Source organism: Dermacentor silvarum, chromosome 5, assembly GCF_013339745.2.
Source record: "Dermacentor silvarum isolate Dsil-2018 chromosome 5, BIME_Dsil_1.4, whole genome shotgun sequence".
Lineage (NCBI taxonomy): Eukaryota > Metazoa > Arthropoda > Arachnida > Ixodida > Ixodidae > Dermacentor > Dermacentor silvarum.
The window spans coordinates 65,691,073-65,699,476 of record NC_051158.1 but is presented as its reverse complement, the minus strand read 5'-3'; positions in this window follow the sequence as shown (position 1 = coordinate 65,699,476).

Sequence of the window (8,404 nt, the reverse complement as noted above, 5' to 3'; positions counted from 1 at the left end):
TATGCTCTTTGCTTTGATTGACGATAATTAGCGGTGATGTTAACGGCGAATGTATAATTTCATCAGCGCTTAGTCCAATACGCGAGTGGTGAGTTGACGTAAAACATTATACCTTGCGTGCACCACAGCTGTTTGTCTGCGTAGTCCACAGAACACACAGGGAGACGTGTTTGCTTGAGGCGTTGTTGTGCGTCATTGTTCGTAACATCCGAGAGATGGGGTTGCGCATTATCATTGCCTCACACGGCATATGCCGCACATCGCATCGTGGCAGAAGTGTTAAACTTTAATTTAACGATGGGGCTGTACGTAATTCAAATAATTATTATAATTGCATGTGTACATTGTATACCTATACACACGCGGCCTTCACCACGTTTCACTGCGTAGCAAAGACGCTCGTGATCCGCGCGACGGGTCCTTCGGGCCTGGGTGTCCTCGACACTGAGTGCACGCTTTGGAGCCATTTTGCTGGGGGCGTGTCTTTACGGGCTCGTTCTGCATCCGTGGCCCGTACCCTGTTGAGACGCCAGCTCCAGGCGCTCTTTTTATGCTATGGACGATTGTAATGTTTACGCTATCAGGAGAGCCAGGCACGTGACCTCCACAGCCCATCACCTGCATTTTTGTCGCATACGAAAGCAAGCACAGCACCTGCCAAAGGCACGCACTGTGAAACGCCGCCATGGCAGCACCGGCCGGGATGCGCGGAGGCGAGCGCCATCTGGTGGTTTTGCAAGAAACCCAGCGCCTCGAGCAAGCAAGACCACAGCGGCAGCGCCCGGAAAGTCGGGAGGAGAGGCAAAGAATGCTTCGATTTAAAGTACCACGTCACTACGTGCTTACACGCAGCGGAATTAGTGCCTTCAAACATGCTACCGAAGAAGGGTCGGCGCTGCATGGCGACCGATGTCAGGAATAGGCCGCAAGAAAAAAAAATTGTAGGCGATGGCCAAACCACTCCTCTCAGGCTACATCGCCATCCGCCGCTAAAACTTCCTCGCCCTTTACTCTGCCTGTCAGCAGCAAAGGCACTGACCAGAACTTCAGGACTTCAGAATGTCGTGCGTTACTTCTCGCATATCCCGTCGCTTCAACTGACAAGGTATCTCCGCAAAAGTTTGAGACGGGACCACTGTATTCAATCCATCTCCGTTGCTCGAGGCGTGTCTGTGCCTTGGGTCTGCGCGCAGCTTCGATCATTTGTTTCAAGCATGTTTTAGGGCAGCAATGTAGCTGCCCGTACGCGCGTACTCACATGTTTTTTTTTTTCAAATCTCGCGCGCTTCCTTGCTATACGAAAAAATTAAAACCACTACGGCTATCATGAGAATACAAAGATATCTTTAGGATATTTTCAACTGGCTTTAAAACTTCAGCATTGAAGATACTGCTTTTAAAACAATGCTTGAAAAGCTGGTTAATTATAATTGGTAATTGATTACCTGATCTGATATCAAAAATGCTTTGAATTGCTCAAGAGGGCAGCGAGAAATGCCAAGTTGGTTGCATGCTCGTAACTCTACGCGGATTTTTCAAAGCTTAGCATGACTTAGTCGAAACACCCCTTACATACTCAAAATTCACATGATAAAAGCAATGCCATTAGAAGGCAAGAAATGAGGCTGAAGCAATGAGAGAGAACATAGACTTTATGACCCAGAATGCAAGTTACCTTGGGCCAAGTTTTTTTCGCCTTGCCTCACCTCAGCTCACCAGACAATAAAATAAAGACTGCTTGAATGCAGCTGTGTTTAAAAAGGAGATACAGAATCTGGTTAACGTATTTCTCCTGTGCTCTGTCTGAGTGTAAACGCATATCATAAGCATATTTTGGCGTGACGCTTCTGTTCTAGTGTTAGGTAGACCAAAGCCGGCTCCACGATATATCGCACTCTTTGATGGTACGCTGTTTTACGAGGTGAGAACGGTGAAATTGTCAATAGACCAAGCTGGGCCATCCAATGATCGACTGCGTAAACTACGCCCTCTACCCATTGTTCACGATTGAGCTTGCTGTCTTTCAAAGCAAATTTTCAAGAAATCAATGAGGCGAAGGTGAAGAAAACTGAGTTTCTCTCCTAAGAAAATGTTTTCACGGCAGCGGCATGGAGACTGGAGTCAGCAAGAATAAATGGGTGAGAAAAAAGGAGTCGATAGCATTCTTTACTCCCTTTATTTACTCCGCACTCCTTGCCTCTTCCTCCCTCAACTGAGGTCATTTACACGGCCGGCAACAGCTGCGGGGGGCAAAGTTCATCCAGTCTGAAGCAGCTGTGGCCTCAGGGGGCCTGAGCTATACGACCTCGCTTGCCTGCTCGCCCCCTCCCCATTTTCCTCCCCCGCCTTCTTTCTTCACAAACAAAAAAGAAGCCTGAAAGTGTTTTCTTTTCTTATGATTTACTATTTTCATATAGGTATGCGTTGAACTCGACTGACGGTTTACTTCTTAGAAGGGGATGAAGTAGCTCTTAAACACTTCGTCCGTATTTCTTTGACTTAACTAAGTCTCAAAACAACGAAACCCTTCGCGCAAGAGTAACTGCCTCAGCCGGCTGCCTTGGCTGTCAGAAAGTTTGATGAAGGGTCGCTGTAGTTCACGGGAGTAATTGGTTCCTCATTATCGCTATCTTTCTTCAGTTTTAGCTCTCCCACTGCAAAAGCGATTTTTGATAGGTAAAACTTTCAGTACGGGTTCAACGAGAGCAAGAACGAGAACTAACGTTAGAATTTAGCATGGGGGTTACTGCCGTTCCTTTGGCATTCGGGTAACATGCTGGCTTTATGACAGGAAAGTGTTAGAACAGTTACAAGGTGAGCATGTTATCAAGACGTTTTCGTTTCGTTAACTATTTCCTAGTTATTTTTCAAAACCGACAACAGCAGCTTCAATGTGGCAGTCTCGTTCATGCGGCAGCTTTTGAAGGATTGTCAAAAACACATATCTTCACACATGAGGCACCGAACAATAATTCACTGAGGTTTCTCGACATCAGAATGCGTTTTTGGGAGGAGCACCTCTGCTGGTTATTTTGGGTCCAAGAGTAACAGGCCTTTAGTGCCGTAATGTGTCGCACATACGAAATTAGTTATGAGGTACATTGTCCAGACGTATCACTTTATTTACTTGAAAAAGGTCATGTGCGCACAGCTCATCTAGCCTCGCATTGCAAGTAGAAAGCCTCCAGAAATCCGGGGGCCCGCATATTGTAATCTGTGAACTTGACGAAATCTTTCTTCGGAAAGCTAAGAAAAGCCAAACGATTTAAGGGGTCGTGGAAAAGAGCTACGGTGCTATATTATTTTCGAGGTACATAGTACAGTCTGATAAAAGTCGGCCAGAAAGCGAAAATTTCGATTTTCATGACTGCTCCGTTGAGTATAGCACAGGTCTATAGGAAAACTTTCTTTCACAAGAAAGGCTCTGCACCGTGCACCACCGTTTACCACACGCGGTACACGTCCAATGTGCAAGCCGCGTCGTTTGCAAGAACATACTCACGTGTGGCAGAAATTACGTAAGTGAAACGGGCAGATGCCTAAACGACCGCCTAATATAGTACGTCAATCTGCTCCGCCAGGCAGGTGATAGCAGCCTTTAACTGCACTGTGGAAGGTGTGGGGGCTCATCGCTTCTCGCTTAGCTGAATTCTTAGCTGAATTTACACGGGATTGCCGTATCTGGGATCTCATTATTTTGTAACCACTTCCACAAATAAAGGTTGGTTGGGTGGCTTGTACATGTCGTATGAATATGAAAAGGGTATCAAATGATGCTTTTTTATGCCAAGGACAGATGACATTAGTCGGCAGCTAAATAATATGAAACAAGAGTACAATTAGTGGCAACCGGCGTGGGACGTGAGTGCCTGTGTCGAAGTTGCCCTGTGGCGTGCCATCGCCAAGTGCCATCGAACCTAACTGCCGCGCCCTGCGCCAGAAGGCGCAATGTGCCAAAGTCCAGGGTAATGAAAGTGCAAATATGCAACCAGAAGTTACGAAAACGAATGCGTGAGAAACAGAGACGGTAAATTCTACAGGAAGGATGGAAACAGAAAAGAACACAGAAATTTACAAAACCGGCAGAAACGAAATCAGGAGGGCTGGCTGTATATATAGAGAGATAAAAGGAAGACGGGGACGTTAACCAGTCAAGAGTCCGGTTGACTACCCTACGCTGGGGGAAGGGAGAAAGAATATACGGAGAGAGGGAGGGGTATAGAGAGACGTGCACGGACTGTACTACAGAGTCAAAGGCACTAGCACAATCCAGACGTTTTCAGAAAGCACAAAAGTGCCTTCGCTGTCTCCTGAGTCAATGATAGGGGAGGAAGTCGTTCTAGTATTGTCTGTTCACTCAGAAGACGATCAAGTTTCCTAAACGCGTTCGACATAGAGTGTCTTAGTTCTTCAAACTGAGGACAGTGGCGCAATAGGTGGTCATTGTTCTCGCAGCCGCAGGCATCACATACAGAACTGTCAGCCATTCCCATTAGTGTTGAATAAGTTTTCGTAAAGACGACTCCCGACCACAACCGACACAGAAGAGACGCCTCACGTCGGTGCAGTCCGGCCGGAGGCCCGAGTTGTAGCGAAGGGTTCAGTCTGTGCTGTCTGGTGCGCCTTGTATGTGCGGTATTCCACTCAGCTAACGAGAGTGTGCGTGCTAGAATGCGAAGCTGTCTCAGCGTCTGTCCTTGAGAGAGGAATGGGGCTGCAGAGGAGGCCTTCTTGGTTTGACAAAAACGTACAGGAGCAATTATGTGCCACATGATGAGGCATGTGTGTGCTGCAAAACAATCCCGGAAACGACTCCGCACATTGTGATAGAAGGCTAAGGTATTCACTCAGCGAGACTCGTAGGGAGTGCCCACCTTCCATAAGTGTTGGGATTCAAAGACGGGGAAAGGATTAACTGGTCAGCAGTCTAGACAAGTAAGGGACAATTAGGCTATTGGTAGGAAAAAAGTCAGGGAATAAATTTATAGAACCGGAGTCATTGCAAGCGTAGCTTATGATAATGCAGGGATACAGGTTAAGAGCAGGATCAAATAGGCAAAGGGCTAAATAACGATACATGCAGTAAAACCTGAATAAATCAAGCAGGCTAGGTGACTGTTTGAATGCGCCACGTTTCATAGCGGATGCCAATGAACGTCATCATAGAGACGGGGGAGAGCGGAGAGCCGCCATCAGCGTGAGTGCGCCGCCCGAGCCGTTTTGCGTGCGTTTTGAAGGAACCGTAACCACTCGGGGCTAATAGGCCATACTCGTCGCGGTAGCGTGAGAGAGCCACAATAAAATCGAAACGAGGGATGCATTCACTGGTGTCAGGCACTGAAAAATGAAAGGCTCAGTCAAGTGCCGACGCTAAGCAAGACAAGGTCGACGTAACTGCACGTGAAATACGATACGAATGAGGTACGAAGTGAGTGAATAATGAATGTGAAAAATAGACAGAATCATACAGAATATAGGGATATAATCAACATTTATTCATCAAATCTTTTGAACCACCATGTACCTTGTTTTTGATAATTTCATCGTTATTTGTCGAAATGGGGACAAGAGCACTCGGGAAGCTATAGAAAACATTGGAAAATCATTCTTAAGGAGAACACAAGCGTCAACGCTCCGTTGTTGTCCTTATATAACAATGAACTCTGGCACCTTGCACCAGCACTTTGACCATGTGGAATACGTCATTATCTGTTGGGTCTACATATCAGGTTGTTGTTTTTTTTTTCTATATGAATATTTTGTTAACCTTTCAAAGAGCACCGTTTGAATATAGCGCTGTGTTTGTTGTGCCTGTTTCTTTGCTTATCCCACGTTCAAAACGCGCTTTTGCAAGTTGTCTACAATGTAAGGTGTTCACCGATGGTAGCAACAGACTTGGCGAGCACCATAGAACGTGCGAGGACCCCACTGCTCGTACAGGCTGTATTTAGAGACAGCTCCGTTACTGGAATAAACATGGAGGGGTCAGCATGTGGGAAGTGCCTGTGTCTTGCAAGTCAGCTCTGGTGAGAGGGAAATAAAAGGGAAAGCAGGGATGGGAACCAGGGAGAGGGAAGCAGGGAAAGCAGGCAGGCAGGACCACTTATAGAATGATAGTCACCGTGAAATCCCTCTATATATGATGCAAAGTTCCTATCATCCACGTCTTCTTTATCGGGCTTCTTCGGCTATGAGCGGCAAATCGGGGCTCCAGAGCATAGCAGTCGGTGTGTTAACTACTTTGGAAACTTAAGTGGCTTTTGCCGGTATCGGTGCACTAATTTTGGCAAGTACGTGCTGCAGATTGTTAATCACAAGCCTCGGGTTAGCGTTATTGTACCCATGGGGACGAGAGTTATATCGAGAAGGTTCGTAAGGCCTAAAAAACAAGGCTTTCGTTCTAGAGTAAACATAGCTGGCTGCTTCAGCTGTTAATTATTACGATGGTGATTATGATGATCATGGCGATATTATGAATATGATGCTGAAAATGATGATTAATCTACCTTTTCTGGTATCGCACGGCAACGTTTAGGCCAATTCTACCATCATGCACAAGATCTTACAGTGTACCTAATTACACAGCAGTAGCTGTTAATTAATCATGACGATAGTGAACATGATGATGATAATTACACGATCATATTAAGATTACAATGATTTAAAATGACCATCCTGTTACTGCACGCTAACGTTATGCAGACTAGTATCTCTGTCTTGCTTGCTTAATTGCTTGCTTGCGTTATTAACCACGCGCTTGCCGTCAATGGGCGACTGGCCGAGAAGCCGGTGATCTGACGGATATCAAATTTTAAAGAGAAAGTAGAGCAGGGCAAGTTGGAACTTCCACGCATAATACAGTAGACTAATTATTGAGATACCTTTTTTTTTCGCCAAAAACGGTAAGGTTAAAGCTGCCTCTAGTGTCTCTTCGCTCTCGCTATACAATCACCCAAGCCGCTCATTACGCTTGGAAGTTTCTTTTTCTTTTTCCTCCGAGTTTCGGGAGCGGCCGAGGCGCTGATTTACAACTTTCGCGTTTACTGACCCCGCCCTTCCTTTGCCACTTCGCTAGCTGGGTGCCTCCGTAACCGCCTACTTTCTTTTGCCTTATACAGTAGCCGTCTTAACTCGAAAACACAACACATGAACAGCTGTAACGCAGGGGGATATGAATAAAGGAAATGACATAGTGGTGGCTGATACCTTTCTCCCGTTTCTTTTCGGAGCGCTCCAGTCTTGGGAGAAGAAATAAAAGAAAACGAAAGGAAAAAGAAAAGATTTAAGCACCGCCCATCCCCTCAAGACCTTCGTCTTCGAAATCCCGAAATGAAACGGCTTTCATTCTTTCTTTCTTACCCTCGAAATGACCTTCCGATATTACGCTCTTCATAAATCAAATTGCTTCTTGCCGTCTCTCCGTACCCTCATTCACTGCAGAACCTCCTCTCCCAACCTGAACCTCATCTGGATCTTGCTCTCGCGCCAATTTCTCGTGTGGGTGGTTCGCCAGTATATATAGGAACAAAGTTCAGGGGTAGCAGAAGATGTGGGCCGTGTTGAGAAGAAGCTGGGATGGGAGATGGGGGGGGGGGGGGGGGCGGAGTGAGGAGGGAGGAAGGACCCCTCTGTTTTGCGGGCCCGTATTGATCTGTCAGGTCTCTTGTACTGCCTCTTGGCTTTTTGTACCGAACGCTTCGACTTCGACGTGCCTGCATCCGGGCCGGCCCCGTTTCGAAATTGTAGCCCAAGGTGCTGAACCTCCCTTCTTCCGTTGACTGCAATCGCTTCTACTCTCTCTGTTCCATTTTTTTTTCTAATTTCACAGCCTCTGCCTTAGTCAGGGACCGAGACAAAAAGCAGAAAACGCCTGGCGGCGTTTCTGTCGCTCTTAGACGTATATATCGGCAACAATACAGTAATTGTTAAGTCCAGACGTGCATGCGCTATACATACTTTTTTTTTAATTTTACAGTATGGGTTTTTCGTTGAAGCATCTTGCCGAGCTAACGGTGATGGGGTCAGTTTCTTAATCGAAGTAACCGCTTTTTCTGCGCGCGCGCGTTTTATAAAGATCTAGATAATTAGGCCCCGTAATGAAACCACGCGTAACGTCCCAGCGTTAGAAAGTTCGGTTTTAATTTTTCAATGTCTTCATTGGGCCGGCATGGCCATAAGCTGGGAAACTCACTTGCATGTTCTTGATTTTGAAATTTTCTTTAGGCAAACCGTATGAAATTAAGCTTTCTCAGAGAGCTCACTCATTACGACCATGACAGCCACTTAATGAAATCTTTGAGCTTTCCAGCACAGCGTCCAGCCCTCGCCACGCTCCTATGAGATGGCTACATCACGAGCACGAGCCATCTAGTTGACAAGTCTTTGGAAAAATGTTAGTGTCATC